Raw genomic sequence first — 17,232 nt, 5'->3', positions numbered from 1 at the left:
GGAAAGGATATTAATAAAAGCCAAAGAATGTATTCTGAGAATCTGCTTGTGATGTGATAAATTTAAGACCATGTGTGCAAAGTCCAACTGAATGTTCACATTCATTCTGCACCTGGACAAAGTTTTGGGCAAAAATGTGTGTAGCATCTTTTGTCCTAGACTGAACCTAAGCTGTATTCCTCATTCAGATGCCTCAAACAGTGCCTCTAAGGGCACATTTGCGAAAGTCTATGTGCATAGAGGATAGAGACACTTTCTTAGGAAGCATTTATCCTAAGGGGAGAATGAGACAGGACAAGTGTGTCTTAGTAAGAAGCCTGGCAGCTCTTAGCTGGTCTCTCCATGAATTCATATCTAAGTTCTGGGGACAGAGGAGACTGCACATGAGCATCCTGGGACACACTGAGGTGGCAAAGCCACCTCACCACAGTAGAAACTGCCACCTTCAAAACATCGACATCCTGGAATTTGTAGAAGTGGAAGTGGTGGCAGTGCCATATGGTGGGATCCAGATCTAGAAGGTTCACAGGGCAGTGCATAGGGAGGTGGCAGAGGCAGCCAAGCTCAGCAGACAGGAGTGTTTGCAATGGTGGTGACATACCTTTAGGCACTGGGAACAGTGGTACCTGTACATGGCTTAGCAGGCTTGGCAGGGAGGGCAGCGGCAGGGTCAGAACAGTAGAAGAGAAAGGAGAAAAAAATGTGTAAAAATAATATTTGAAAAATGCCCACAGTGTTTAATATGATTGGGAAAATTATTCAGAACAGAGGGAGCAGGAAAGACAATTACTAATCTGTGAAATTTATCAAATATTTAACAATTTCCAATTCATTTATTCTTTAAAAAAATACTTGTTGGAAGCATTAGCTCTCAAATAGGCACAATCTGAATCTACTTATGTAACTTTTATTAAGTGCATCACAGTTTATTAAATGTTTTGAAGGAAACTATTGAGCCTGACAAATCAAATACTTTTGATTTCCTAAGTAAAAATGGAATTTATTAACATCACTAATAATTAAGATATCTTAAATGATTGCAAGTTTTATTTATTTTTTATTTATTTATTTTAAAAGATTTTATTTATTTATTCATGGAAGGCACACACACAGAGGCAGAGACATAGGCAGAGGGAGAAGCAGACTTCATGCAGGGAGCCCGACGTGGGACTCGATCCTGGGTCTCCAGGATCACACCCTGAGCTGACTAAACTGCTGAGCCACCTGAGCTGCCCTGATTGCAAGTTTTAAAGAAAAAAAAAAATCTCACTGTTGTCACAAATGATCAGATTATGAAACTGTGAGTGTCCTACTGGAAGTGAAGAGGGGTGGCATAACATATAATGAATATGTAAGGGAAAATAAAAAATAAAGACGGGGTGAATTTTACAAAGAGGGCAAAATGACAAAGATGTAGTAACAAAGGGTACTGCATAGAGTTTTTAAATACATCAACCAGCTAAGCTAAGTAGTCTTCTACAAGAGGTGCTGCTTATGTGAGTTGCCGCCACTAATGATATCTGTATTTGAATGTTTCTGCATTAATCACCAACTCTTTGTCACTGAAGACTAGGGAAGATTCTTAACCAACTGCATTCTGGTTAATTGGACAGAGGATGTGAACAGGCAATGTGACTGAAACACGGTGAGGGGTAAGATAGAGGTATGCCCAGAATACTTGCTGACTCACACAGGAAAGGCTTTATTCTGAGTTTAGGTAAAGTTCTCAGAATGCTTAAGTTTCACAGGATAAGTGTAAGTGAGGCAGGCAAATAAAGGTGGGAAGGGACTTGTAGCCAGAGGAAAAGGGAAGAGGAAGGGTACTGAAGTGTGGGGTTATATATATGGTGTGTGTGTGTGTGTGTGTGTGTGTGTGTCGGGGTGGAGAGGAGGGGGCAGTCTAATGAGGAGGGTGTAGCACCACATGAGAGGAAATCAGGGTGTGAGGGATCAAGATGAAGAGACTGCAGAATACCAGGCGAAACTGGTGTTGCCGGTGTTGAAAACAGATGCTGGGGACGCCTGGGTGGCTCAGTGGTTGAGCATCTGCCTTTGGCTCAGGGCATGATTGCGGGTCCTGGGATCGAGTCCTGCATCGGGCTCCTGCATGGAACCTGCTTCTCCCTCTGCCTGTGTCTGTGCCTCTCTGTGTCTCTCATGAATAAATAAATAAAATCCTTAAAAAAAAAAATTCTGGTTCAAAAAAAAGAAAAAAGAAAACAGATGCTGGAAGACTGACAGAGGAGAAAATCTAAAAATTGGATTGTGTAATGCTATGTGAAGTCATTCAACTGACCTAATTTCTATTTTTGCCTAATTTTTGTCTGCCGGCAGGATGTATGTATATATAATACATATCATGATATAAATTATATATCACCAAATTTACATAGAAACACTACACTAGTTGATTATATATAATTGTATTATATGTTATATAATTATATGCCACAAAATTTGATAATACATATCATTATATATATTATATATAACATATAAAAATCACTAAATTTGTCAAGTTACCTGTATTGTAAATTTGATTGGAATGCAACAATAAGCACCATACTCCTAGGCTAATATTATTTTCTTAATTGTTCAAGTAGTATTGTCTGTTCAGCCATGATGATGATTTTTTCACGGCTTAAATATTTACATGGACTCTTGCAAATGTATAATGCCTTTGGTCTTGCATAATAAATACCTCCTCAGGACAATTTAGTTTTTATGTAATTTATTCCTTTTTGGTAAGCAGGGAGAGTCTTTCGACTGCAGAGTCACAAGGCTTGGGCCTCACTCATTCTCTGCCCAGCTAGGTGGGGGGCCTTGGTATAGTCTGTGCCTTCTTTTTCTCATTTCAAAAAAAGGCAGCTTTGGAATTAATGTTTTCCGGGTGCCTTTCACAGGCAGCACAAATATGGTGGCAAGATGACAGGACCAGGACCTACGACTCCTGGCCAGTGGTTCTGACTCTCCCCTAGCGTACCATTTGTCACAGTAGGTTGGGAGTCAGTCCCATCTTCTGCTCAGTGGGTATAACAACACCCGTTCTGCTGGTTTCATCAGGCTGTCACCCAGATTAAATTAGACTGTGTTAGAGAATAAAGTATTTTGTAAGTATCAGTTCGCAACAGTACTATCCTGGCTGGAAGTTTTATTTCCAAGGCCTATGGGGCTCAAGCAACTTTCCTAGAGTTTTCCTTCTTCCAGTTCCTTCCTGCTTTTTTAGATGAATGTTATAGTGTTAATATGACATATTAATATGCAAGTAATATATATAATGACAATATTATATATTATTCATCCTACAAACTTAGCATGTTCATTATGTTCAGTGTCCTCTGCAAGAGCCAAATATGTCCTTTACTCTGTCATATGATGTGTGGTTTACAACAAGGATAGAACAAAAACATGTTTCCTTTAGTTAAGCAAAATGGCAGAATATTAGTATGGTCTTTTTGCAGTAGGAGCTACCTAAATAATACATACATAAATTAAAAATAAATAAACACCACTTTGAGAATAGAGGTCACTGTTTACCCTCAGAGTGTCTGAATAGGGAGAGGTGAGACTGACTCAGGAAATTAAATTAAAGAATAAATAATGGCAGACCCTGATCCCGTCATCATTTCTCACCAGACCCAATAAGACTTTGAAAGGTGGACTCTGTGGAATTCACTTTAAGTCTTGGGGAAACAAGATGCAATTTAAATATTTGCACATAAAAATTTTGGGGGTGGGTAGGTTAGGCGATGTCAGACAGCATGGGATCACAACCTCACTCCCCAGACCTTTCCCCATTAAGTACAATTATATGTAGTCAGCCCTAGTGGTGACAATGGTGTGATTGGAAGTTCCTGGAACTACCTGTTTGGGGAGATTTTTCCTATGTAAGTGGCAAATCAAGCTTGTCAGTATTTTTCCAAATTTATATAGCTAGAAGAATTATATTGCATTTGAGCTAGACTGTTGAGAGACCTTCAAGAGCTCTCCTTTTTCAAGAAAGAGAACAAGACCCAGAGAGGTGAAAGGATCTACTGGACCCCTCCTGCATCCCTCCCCCATCCTCTCCAATTAAGAGCAGAGTGGAAAATTGAAATGCAAGATCCAGCTGGCTGTTTTACTCTTTTTTTTTTTACCCCTTTGCACACATATTTATGCCATTCCTATATTATGGAAGGCACTTTACAAACCCTGTAGAAATGCAAAGCACTCCCAAGGAGGCTTCCAATATAGACAAGTACAGAAGTAAATTCCAAGGCTAGAGTGAGATAAATTCACCCTTGGTGATGCAAAAATCTACAGTGGAGCCTGAAGGAAAGAAAGATCACTCGCCAGTGAGGCTCCATGGAAGAGAAGGCATTTGAGAAGAGCCTAGAAAAATGGCAGAAGTCTGAGAGATGAGGGTGGATGGGACTTGATAAAGTATAGAAATGTGAAAATTATGTTTATTTCCATTTTGGCTAAAGAATGGCTGAGTAGCAGGGGATGAGACTAGAAAGGCAGGTTAGGGCTTTGTTGTATATAGATGGATTTGTGCCAGGCTGCAGGGTGTATATTGGGTTCGTAGTCAACAAGGGACCACTGAAGGCTTCTTCAAAGGATTGAAATGATTGCAGGATTGAATGATGAGAAAGAGGAAGCAGGATTGAATTGGCAGGCTGGAGTCTTTTGAAACTGCTGGGATGTGGGGAATTAACTGGGGCATTGGTAATACCAACTGAAACTGAAAGGAAGAGAGTTATTTAAAAATTATCATGGAGATGAAATCAGCAAGATATGGCACTTAGCTTGATGATAGGCAGAGAAAGAGGTGGGTTTAGAAGCCAAGAATAGTTGCAAGAGAACTGTGATACGTGGAAGGAATATGATGATGAGTATTTTTAAAGATTTTATGTATTCATGAGAGACACAGAGAGAGGCAGGGACATAGGCAGAGGCAGAAGCAGGCTCCCCGTGGGGAGCCCGATGTGGGACTCGATGCCAGGACCCCAGGATCACGACCTGAGCCAAAGGCAAACACTCAGCCACTGAGCCACTCAGGTGTCCCCGGTGACGGGTTTTGAATGCCCCTAGAAAATGCTTCAGGAAGAGGGTCTTCAGCAAGAGAGAGTAGCCACAGGAGTTCAAGAGTAGGTATTTATATTGCATTGATCTTTCCAGTGAGTGTCAGTTGCTCTTGGAGGGGAGTGGAGGGAGAGGAGAGCCTGGGAAATTCTCAGAGTCAGGAATCTGAATCAGATAGCCTAGACAGGGCATTGTTGAAATAAGTGCTTTGAAATCCAAGCTGAATAGGGACAGAAATGAAAGCAGAGAGGCCAAAGGAAAAGAACAGTAGGGAAGCCTTGGTGTGGAAGGTTAGACTTGGTAGGAATAAAGGAATAAGAGAGTTAGAAGACAGACAGATGGTGGTCTGTGAGGACAGTTCTTGGTGGTGAAGTTGTTTGGGGTGATGTAAAGGACTAGTATGGGATTGGGCCATGTAGGTGAATATACACACTGGATTCTGAATCTCAAAAGAACTGTGAGGCTGTCAGTGATGAGTGAAGAGAAAATCCCAATAAAAACATTCAAAGAAAGTTTGTGGAAGGCATTTATGGAGTTTGTGTGTATGCATGTGTTTTGGGGGCAAGATGAGTGCGGAATAAGGGAAGGTTGTCGCTGTATCCATGTTGTCTCATACTTTTATTGCTGCTTCCTTAATTCTTCATGAATTGAGCCAACTTGGATCTTACTCTTATTTTATACAATCCATGTGTTTTCTCATGACTTTGAAATATGCCGGATGTAATGTCTTTTTCTTTTATTTTTCTTTGTTAATCCTGTTCCTGGGGAAACATCTATGCGATGTCTTCTGCCAACTTATATTTTTTCTGAAATTAATCTTTGGTATCTCTGCCAAGGTTAATCTAAGTACCTCACACCTGGCCTCAAATATCCAATACAGAGTTCACTCCTCTGGCTACAATAGCAAAGAAGGACAAGGAAAGCAAGAAAGAGAGGCTTCGTTGGAGATGGGGAGAAAAAGGCAAGCACAGAGTTTAAGCCATTGTGGATACCATTTCTTATGAGTTCAACATCTGAAGATTATATTAAATCCAGGGTTGCTTGGTTTTTGTTTGTTTGCTTGGTGGGGTTTTTTTCCTCCTCAGATGGTCTTGATGCAAAGACATGGAATAAAGGCAGAGTTTTGTCCAGACAGGATGGGAATTAAGAGAGAAAAAAAAGAATAATTCAGACTTTATGTTTTGCTTTGGTTCTTCAGTGCTGAAGTCCTGCACTCACTGCAGTTGGACTACAGCCATCCATGTGTGTGCTATGTCTACATACACAAAATAAGGGACCCTTTAACCCTCCAAATCCCTTTTGAGATAGTATCAGATCCTCCCTTCACCGTTTTAGATTTTCAGTGATTGCTAGGAGAGAGGCAGGAAGCTGAAGATGCTTAATTAGGCTAATGAACCCACTTATAATAGAAAGCTTGTCTCATTTTCTTTTTCAACATCTCTGCCCTTCCTCATTCCAAATCTCTTTCAGGAAGATTTTATTGTGGGAGAGAAGTTAGAATGACAGTTTGGTCCTACTCTCTTTCCTCCAAGTTTTTCCTGCGAGAGCCAGAAAGGTGCAGCTGATTTTTTTTTTTTCGGAAGAGGCATTTTTGCTGGAGGAGCTGGCTGGGTGCAGCTCTCATTCCCGTGGGTGAGTCATGGACTGGAAGAAGAGTCAAATTAATGCGAGAGAGAGAGAGAAGAGGCTTCTAATGAACAGACCCGGAGAAAAGGAAAAAGTCAAAATCTGAGCCTCGGAAGCTCCTGTTTTCAGCTTATGCTCTGGCTTTCACAACTAAATTTTAGCTTTGAATGCAAATAAAGAACATTAATTTTGTTCATCTTTGTAAACTTCTCCTGCATTTATTTATTTATTTATTTATTTATTTATTTATTTATTTGCAGAGAGAAGAACCTGAAAGGAGGAACAAGCAGCTTCTAAAACATGCAGCAGTGTCATGACTTAAGCTTCATTATTTGAATTCTTTAAGACAATTTTCCTCTTACTGAATCCAGGGTTAGGTGAGAGGATTGTTGTTTGAGGGTTTTTTTTTTCCCCTTCATTCTAATGAAATATCTTTTTCTATTTATCTTTCATAAGCCATGTTTCATCACTTATAAAATGGGATTTACTTTGGTCAGATGAATTTGTGTAACTGAGCTAACCCTTGAAAGGTAAGGGGAAAGAAACTTAAAAAAAAAAAAAAAAGAAACCTGTGTTGGGCTGTGCTTACACACACACACACTACGTTTCTTTCACCTGGAGACCACCAAGATCGTATGGATGGTGGAGACCTGGTCTGGTTTTTGTTTGGATTGGGTATTTTTATTTTTAATATTTGTCTTCTGAGTCAGAAGTGGTTATCTCTTAAAAGAAAAATTTGATGGCTTGAAAGCTGGGTGTTTGTGCTTTCCCCTTCGAATGTTAACATTTAAGTAGCCTTCAGTGTGCTTCAAAGTTAGCACCCCACTAAGATAAATTAGTGACCTTCCCCCCACCCCACCCCTGCCCCCATGCACTGGTGCAATTACCTCTCTGAGGCTGGCTGGGAACCCCCTCTGGCCTGAAATGGGCGATTTGGTAGGAGACTCAGTCGATCTGGGTGGCTTGAATGCCTTGCCAGGACAATGGTGGCTTTTCATGAGGATTTAGTAATCTGAAGAATGCAGCAGCCTGTCCTTGAGAGGAACCTGCTTCTGTTGATATGTTTATGTGGTTTCCGGAGGTGGGAGGTGGAGAGGGTAGGGGTTTGGGGGTGGGGAGTGACATGTGGATTGCCTGGAAATTTACAAGTTAGTTTGAACCTAATTTATTGGGACTTTATGAAAAGTTTAAAAAAAAAAAAGTCACCTATCCAGTTTCCTGACACATTAGGTTAAAGATTGATGAAAATGAGGTTTTTCTGTTCAAACACTGACCCTAATTACTGAAAGACCCTACTCCTATCACAGCATACATTTCATAGTAGTTTCAAACAGCATCTTTTTGTAAAATTCTAAACTCTACCTTTTTTGCTTTGCCTGCCTGCTGATTGAGACGCTCTACTTGGTACATATTTTGCCATCTTGGGTGTTTGTGGCTTGTCTATTCCAGAATGGTGCCAGTGGCACCAAGGTTGGTATCTATTAACATGCCTTACCCACCATCGGAGGTGGTAATGTGCCTCCATGCCAGGTTGCCAGGGTGAGGTATGGAGTGGTTCCATGGAGTATGTTCATCCCTGCTGCTGCCTGAAATGCAGTTCAAATCAGATGACCTCCCAGGAGTGTATCCATTGCTGTCTCTATGCGTGGGTGACAATCCTCGTCTCTGCGATTCTAGTACAGAACAAGTTATCAATATCCCCACCACCCCAAGCCTCCAAGGAGGAGCTCTTTTTACAGGATGCTGCAGGCACTCCCATCCCAGGGCACTGTAGCATTTGTAGTAGATACCACACAACTGGGCTCAAATTTCAGCTTGGTCAATCACTTACCCTCTCTGAGCCCCAGTTATCTGTAAAAATGAGGAGGTTTACACTTCGTAAAAGGGCTGTTTTGTGCTTTAAGTAAGATAGTGAGCCGTTTCCCTGGCATATAGTGCCTGGCAAAAAGTAGGTGCCTGATAAATGTTAGTGAGAGCAGTATAGTAAACAAGTACATCTTTTGATGATTCAAGATAACTTTATTTTTGCTTCCCTTGGTACCTTTAAACTCTATTTGAAGGTGGTGTTGATCATGTTCCCTACTCAGGTGAAAAATCAGGCAGGCTGTGACTTTTATGCTCATCCATAGGAAAGTGACAACCTTGAGTTCCCTCGAGTCACGTAGTCTTGAATCAGAAGACAGAAAGCCTCCACTGTAATAATAAATATTCTGCACTTGACCCAGCAGCAAATCTCCCCTCCACCTTCAACACCTTTCAGTGGTCCTGCAGTTATCCTTGCCTCAGCAATCTTCCTTCCCTACTCACTGATTACTTTTTCTTTCCCTTGCCAGAGTGGCAGGATAGAGTGGCATGAGGGGAGAAAATAAGGGGCAGAGCAGTTCCTAGTCAGATTGTTGGGACCTGGCAGGTGGCTAAGGCTCCCTAGAGGGACATTGCCCCGTCTCTGACTCTGCCTTGTGCTGCCTCTGTCATTCCAGGGCAGCTGGCCATCCCCAGCTTCCTTCATCTGAGGCTACCTGCTTCCCAGGTGACTGCATAGCCTCCCACAGTTCCTGGCAGTGCAAACCCTCACAATCTTGGGATCCATTGGGCTCAGTGAAGGGGATCCAGGAAAGACCTCTCATGGTGTACTCCTCAAACCTCATGAAAAGGTAGAGGGAGAGTTCAGAGCACAGTTTTCTTCTAAGATTTCTGCAAATCTTCTCTTCTCTCCATTCTCTGATTCCTGCTTTATATTCCAGGTTCTCTGAGCTGTTACGTTGAGAGAGAGAGAGAGAGAGAGATGGTGGAAGACTCTGTCTCATATCCGCCTTATTATCCTGATATTTATCATATTGACACCTCAGTTTCAAGTTGAAGCAGGAAATTTCCCCTTCCCACATGAACACAGTGACCATAATTTACCATAAAGGAAACTTTAACTGATGGCAAAGATGTAGCTGAATGGAACCTTAGCCATGATTAAAAGCTGGTGTCCCAGAGCAGACAAAGTTAATGGTTAGGGCAGTTAAAATAAATTGGTATTTGATATTTCAAATAGCGTCAAAGTCATCATGATGAGAAAAGAAAATTAGAGCTTTGTTGAGTTTCCTTTAATTTGTTATTCAGTTTTGTTTTTATTTTGAATTTCATGGGTTTCGGGATGAGCAGGGCAGCTTATTCTTACCAGGTCCTGAGAGGCTGAGAAGGTACCAGATTTTCAGGTTCTACCCTGCTAGGGGTTTGGTCCAGGCCACATATACCCTACTCTGCACTTCAACTCTCAGTGGTGTTTGCAGCCTACCTCTGTGGGCTGATGTCTGTTATGTGGCTCACGGGGCCCTCACTTGTTTTGTGCCCACTGTCCTCTCGTCCAGAACCCACCCACTGGTCCCTCAGCCTAGGCAGGCCTCTACTTGTTGTGAGGTGGGCACTACATTCCCTAGAGCCTGCCTCACTGGTTGCCTGGGAATGCTTTGGTGCAGCCACATGTGGCACTTTCTCCCTGAGCCCTGCCCTTGCACGGCATGCGCAGAGGTAAGAGGTCAAGGTTTGGAGGCTCTTGGAGTTCTGATCTGACTGCCCATGAGCTGTGTGACCTTGGACATATTACCTAATCTCTCTAAAGCCTCTATTTCCTCAAGCCTAAAACGGGAAGAGTATAAAGAATATCAAGCACATGGAGTTTGTGTGAGGATGCAACGAGGTCAGGTGTGGAAAGCAGTAAGCTCAGTGCTTGGCACGTAGTAACACTGAAAGCATTAGCAATTATTCCATGACCTGGTAAAAAGGCCGTTCTCTGGCTCCCACCTCAGGAGATTCGGATTCTGGACTCTATTTTTCACAACTTTGCCTGGATGATTTGTCTGGAGAGTCAGGTGGGAAACACAACGGACATCTCCTCCTTGTGCCACGTGGCATCATCTTTATTTTCTGTAGCCAAATACCGAATGTTACTTAGGTCGTTGAGGCAGCTGTGCCTCATGATTGGAGCTGGGCCTCTGGAGTAAGAACGTTTGGGGTTAAATTCCTGCTTTGCCTTGAGCTGGTAGTGTGTCCCTGAGGAGGCTGTTCTGTGTCTCTGTTTCCTCATCTGTAGAATGGGGAGAATAATGGTGCCACCCTACAGGGGTGAACATTTAGTGAGTTAATATATCCAAAGAACTTAAAGCAATGCCAGGCATGCAGTATGTACTCACTAAATGTTAGCTACTATTTCTTGCAGAGCTGATTTGGTGTTCACATATTCTTTCAGTTTCTGCCTATCTTGGAAACTCTTTCTCTCTCCTATTCTGAATGACAGCCTTGCTGGATAAAGTATTCTTGGCTGCATGTTCTTCTGTTATAGTACCCTGAATAGATCATGCCAGCTCTTTCTGGCCTGCCACAAGATGCTACACTGGATGTGTACACAGCCATCAGAAAGGACGAATACCCACCAATTGCTTCGACGTGGATGGAACTGGAGGGTATTATGCTGAGTGAAGTAAGTCAATTGGAGGACAATCATATGGTTTCACTCATATGGGGAATATAAGAAATAGTGAAAGGGATTATAAGGGAAAGGAAGGAAGATGATTAGGAAAAATTAGAGAGGATGACGAAATATGAGACTCCTAACTCTGGGAAACAAACAAGGGGTAGTGGAAGGGGAGGTGGTTGGGGGGATGGGGTGACTGGGTGATGGGCACTGAGGAGGGCACTTGATGGGATGAGCTCTGGGTGTTATATGTTGGCAAGTCAAACTCCAATAATAATAATAAAAAATGTTAGCTGCTATTATGTTTACTTACCTTGGAGCACTTACCACATACCCTGAGGAAGTCTTAAAACTCTCAACAAAAATTTAAATTCTTTCAAAAATTACCTTCATAACCAGTTGATTCTTAAGTAACGTACACACCATAATTCTAAATATGAAAATCCAAAATTTCAGAATTTAAACACTAAATATTAAGTAACTAAGGGTTAAATAGTAGTAACTGTAAAACAATTCAAAAATCTAAGACATCACAGAAAGGCCTGCTGCATACAGCTCTCTGGCCCAAGGTTTGCTTTCTCCCACATTTAAACTCTTTCATGGCTTTAGTTTAAAAGGCTTTTTTATTTTTCTTTTTAAATTTGTAGCACCTGTAAGTTCATCTTAAAAAATTTTTAATATCACCTTTTAAGGTTAATTTTCACTAGATGATCCCATTTAAAACATTATTTTTAAAGCATTTTTTAAAAATTTGAAGGTGAAGGTAATTTTTTCTTTATATGTTTTGGTTATTCCTTCTTACAAAAGGATCATGGAGATTATCAAGGAGACTTTTATTCTAAAAACTAAACAGAGCGTGAAAATTTAAATACTCTTTTATTTTTAAAGTCCACAATTCATAAAATTGTAATAGGCTCCAGAACTAAGTCCAGCTCAATTTATAGTTAACTTTGGTGTCTGTACTTGGAATCTACTGAGTTTCAAGTGCTGTTATAAGCAACGATAACAGATTGATTCAAAACATCTTTGCACGTGCCCTTGATGATTTTGAGGGGGATAAATGATTAGAAGGAGAATCTCTGGATCAAAAGATGTGCCCCTTATTAAGGCTTTGTTGCATATAAGGAAATTGCATTCCCAAAATCTCAGCCAGTTCATACTCTAACCAGCAATATATGAGGATGCTTATTTCCCACCCACTCATACTAACACTTGTTAATATTACTTGACAATTTAATAAATTAAAATTGCGGTATATTGCTTAAACATACAACTTTATGCACTCTACTAGCAAGGTTGAACATATTAGATCTATTTATTGACAGTTTCCATTTCTTATTTTTATAACATATCCTCATGTTCTATGGCCATTTTTTAAGGTTGTCCTGTTTTTCTTATTGATTTATAAAAGCTTTCTATGTATTAAAGAACAACATTCTCTTAAAGATATTACAAATATTTTTCCTAGTTTTTTTTATCTTTTAACATGTTGATTTTGAGTGTGTTGAAATTTTAAAACTTTTTGGCAACTTGAAATTTTCCTTTATGATTTTGTTTCTTTATGATAGGTCTTAATAACCTCAAATTTCTATAAATATTGTTTTCAAAATATCTCTTTAATAGATTAGGCATTTAGTTACTTTGCTCTTCCAAGTAGTTGAACATTGATCTCAATACCACGTATAAATCACACCAAGAATAGTTGCTAGTACATAGTAGGAACTCAATGTTTGGAATCAATGAATAGATAACTTAGGTAATGTTCTTATTTAGGAGTTAATTTATTGGAGTTTAATCAAGCGTTGCTATATTTGCAGAATGAAGAATAGACTGAAATACTCACATATTATAAAAGATCACAAACCTTGAAGAAATTCATCTGTATGTAGAAGGACTGAGACCATGGATATGGAGTCATTTCTTTATATGACAAGAGCCACTAGTTATCCAGTATACCACCAGTAATATCAAATTCTGAAAAGAACAGGACTATTTTGACAGGATGCAGAACCTGTTGGTTGCCTGCCCAATAACTACTGCCCACTGTTTCTTTTTAATAATAGAAACTCAGAATTATTAGACATGGGTCAACAACATACTAGGAGAAGATGGTTTCAGGACAAAAATCATGAATCACCTAACCATACAATGATATTCTTTATTCTTTTTGTTAGTAATTGGCTTAAGGATAGGCATGTAACTCAGTTCTGGTTAATGAGACTTGAGGGAAAGTCTGCTGGGGGCTTCTAGAAAGTATTTATGTCCCTATAGTGAAAGAAAGCTGTGTAAGGGGAGTTTTCTCCCTCTGCCTTTCCCAACATGTGTGCACATGCATACACATGTGCACACATACACACACCTCTTCCTCTCTTTGGTTATTGTCCTGTGCCAACATGAGATGAAGATCTGTGTCTTAATAATGTTGACTTTCTGAAATAGTCTGTTCTCTGGAATTCTTATTATGTAAAATGATGTAACCCCAATTCTAAAAACCATTTGTAGATTTTTTAAAAAGATTTTATTTATCTATTCATGAGAGATGCAGAAAGAGAGGCAGAGATATAAGCAGAGGGAGAAGCAGGCTCTCTGTGGGGAACCTGATGCAGGACTTGATCCCAGGATTCCAGGATCATGATCTGAGCCGAAGGCAGATGCTCAACCACTAAACCACCCAGGTGTCCCTATAGGGTTTTGTTTTGTTGTTTTTTTTTTTAATGGTGTCTAATACTACTGTCTTGGGGGAGTTACTCAGCCTTTCTGGCCTTTAGTTTCTGTGAAGTAGCATGGATGAGCTGGATGGTTATCTTGGTTCTATCCAGATTAAAAAGTACGATTCCAGCTAATGAGTAGTTGCCCTCTGGAGGATCTTTTTTTTTTTTTTTTTTAATTTTTATTTATTTATGATAGTCACACAGAGAGAGAGAGAGAGAGAGAGAGAGAGAGGCAGAGACACAGGCAGAGGGAGAAGCAGGCTCCATGCACCGGGAGCCCGACGTGGGACTCGATCCAGGGTCTCCCGGATCGCGCCCTGGGCCAAAGGCAGGTGCCAAACCGCTGCGCCACCCAGGGATCCCTGGAGGATCTTTATCATCTTTATTCTAAGAGAAATGTTTTAAATCCTGACACACAATGATAATTCACATCTGTAGAGTACTTTTCAAACACATTATCTCTTGTGAGCTTTATAACAACTCTGAGAAGTAGGCAAACCCATTTTGAAGATAAGAAAATTGAGATTCAGAGAAGCTAATGTCATACCCAACATTTCTCTGGTAGGTTGACTGAGACTTAAACAAACCCAGCTTCTATGGCTCTAATTCCATTTCTCCTTCCCCTGTGCCTCACAGCCACAGGCACCATTATCTTCAGTTGGTTTATAGCAGCAGACAAACCTCCAATGTGATTAATTTCTCCTTGCTGTCCACATGATCACCGATCACTTTGAAAACAACTCTGTGAACAGCCAGAGAGTCCAAAAGGAATTTTACCACCCACCAATGGATTCTTTTTTTTAATGAACTTACGGGGTCAGGCTCTGATGTTTATATGAAAGGAGATAAAGCACACCTGTTCTTCTGGGAATATACTTTAAGGAAAGGAGAATATATGACTTATTTTGGATAGGATATTTATAACCTACTAATCTATAAACTAAATGATGAATCACCAAAAGTCAGAGTTCTGCAGGCCTTGGCAGGATGCAGTTTACACCCTGATCATGCTATTCCAGCACCAAGAGGTAGAGGGGAGATCTAGGGATGGGCTCCACGTTCATCACAACCCATTACTGATGAGTCACTACTGCAGAGCTTGGGGACACATACCTGCTGTCTCCATCTCCAGAGCACACAATCTTTATAGCAGGACAGAAGTTGACATAAGCTAGGCCTCCTTTTCACTTTGCAGATGAAGGGATTGCCTTTATGGTTATATCCTGAGCATCCAGCACATAACCTGGCCATAACCTGACTCATAACAGGCACCCAAAAGATGTCTTCTGCATCCAGTTGTTGATTAATGAAATTGAAACCTAAAGAGGTGAAGTGACTTATTCAGAATAAAATAACTAATAAACAGCTAAGCCCCGACTTTCTGTCTCCTCAGTTTCATCTGAATGATTTAACTCCAGTAAAACTGGAAATCTGGACTTTGTTCGAGATCAGAAATCATTGTTTGAATTCTGTCTCAAATGTCTGGGATCTAGTGTAAATACATCATTCACTAAAAAAAAAAAAAAAAAAAAAGCCAAATATATCTTCCTAGATAAGTTGCAAATGTGGGTTGAATGACTGGAATAGCTCTGGGAGTATTTAGTGATGGAAATCTGCCTGTCTCCCAAGGCTGTGCATAGGGTCCATGGTGGTCCCTGGTCAGTCTGAGCTGAGCAGTCCCTTCTCTATGGCTGGCATGGCCTTAGTCACCCTTGGAGAGATGCCCACCAGGACACAGTCATAACTTCTTTATAGTTCCTCAGTTTCTAACCACATGTTAATGGCTTAAATGTGATCCTCTGAGTTACCTTAAAGACAAAACAAAGGTACATACTAGAAACATAGATTCCAAGGAGGTTATATCAAAGATAAGGGAAGGATTCAGCTACTTTGACTTGGTAATAAAGGAGAGGAAGAAAAGTGAAAGCACTATGCATCTCTTGAAGGTAGAGACTGAATAATGTTCTTTGTATTCGGCACATAGTTTGTTGAGCAAATGAAAATTACAGTCTTATTATATACATAAGCATATATTAACTCTTCACATGCATGTATATGTGTGTATATTTGTGTGTGTGTATGTACATAGTATGTATATTATATAATTAGATGGAGCAAACACTATCTTCTCTGATCTCTATTAGCTGAATCGTTGGTTTTCTTTCTGTTGACAGTAGCCCTGGGTCTCCCAAACATAAAGTCTAATATGATCAATACAAATGGTCCCATTCTGTGGCTTTGACTAGCAGACAAAATGAGATCCACAAATGTAACAAGATGTTTCCTGAAGGCTACTTGTAAAGAAGTTTCCTCTCTTTTCTATGGAAGCCATCTGGAGAAAGTTCCTCTTTCTGGTGGACAGGGCCATTGCATTGCACAAATCCAGGGCACTGTGGTATTGTGATTCGTAATAAGAATTATATATTTGGTCTTCATGCCCATTTCTGACACAGAGCTTCTAAATCCCTTGGAATTTCCTAAGAGGTGAGTGCAAGAAAGGTATCTTTTATTATACAAATGAGTGACTTTTGGAAAGCACCTGAGGTTTGGGGCTGGTTGCCATGTGATTACAGGGTTGGCACTTTCAGTACCCCCTCCCCCTGCCCTATCCTCTTAATGAAGCCTCCATAAAAACCCAGGACAGGATTTGGAGAACTTTTGGGTTGGTGGACACATGGAGAGGCAGGAGAGTGGCACTCATTCTCAGAGAGGGCATGGAAGCTTGCTGCCCTTTCCCCCTATGTTGCCCTATGCATCTCTTTCATTTGACTGTTTCTGGATTGTGTGTGTGTGTGTGTGTGTGTGTGTGTATACATATTGTAATATATGGTACGTATATGATATATATATATGTACACACACACACACACACACACACACACATATTCTAATAGACTGGTAATCTAGTAGGTTAAATGTTTCTCTGAGTTCTGTAAGCCACTCTAGCAGAAAACAAAAAACCCCTCAAAAAACAAGGAAGGATGTAGCCTTTAGAACCTCTGATCTGTAGCTGGCTGGTTGGGAGAACAGATGATAACCTAGACTTGCAACTGGCATCTGAGGTGGGGGGAGCAGGCTTGTGGGATTGGACTCTTAACCGGTGGAATCTGATGCTATCTCCAGATAGATAGTGTCAGAATTTAGTTGAATTATAGGGCACCCAGGTGTCTGAGAATTGCATGATGGTGTAGAAACCTGCCCCCCACCTCCATCAGAATTGGGTGCTCAGAACCTTGTAGGTATCTTTGGCATTATGATTAATTCAGTTCTATGAATGGTGTACTCTGGAGTTGTGCAACATGGTGGACCTGCCAGTGCACGTAAATGAGGAAGCATTTATTCCCCAGTAGCTGCTAGTAGCTTACAGTC

At 40.6% G+C, this 17,232-nt stretch overlaps 1 long non-coding RNA gene across 1 annotated transcript in view; it reads left to right on the top strand.

Moving 5' to 3' along the window:
- Nucleotides 1–6,954: 6,954 nt before the first annotated feature.
- The window catches only part of LOC140631627 (uncharacterized), a 122,452-nt gene continuing 112,174 nt past the window's right edge, over nt 6,955–17,232 (top strand). The window contains exon 1 of the long non-coding RNA XR_012029155.1: nt 6,955–7,067. This is a non-coding gene — a long non-coding RNA (uncharacterized lncRNA). The remainder of the gene's footprint in view (nt 7,068–17,232) is intronic.

This window comes from Canis lupus, chromosome 4 (genome assembly GCF_048164855.1).
Source record: "Canis lupus baileyi chromosome 4, mCanLup2.hap1, whole genome shotgun sequence".
Lineage (NCBI taxonomy): Eukaryota > Metazoa > Chordata > Mammalia > Carnivora > Canidae > Canis > Canis lupus.
The sequence above is the reverse complement of the archived record's forward strand: the minus strand, read 5'-3'. Positions and strand labels throughout refer to the sequence as shown.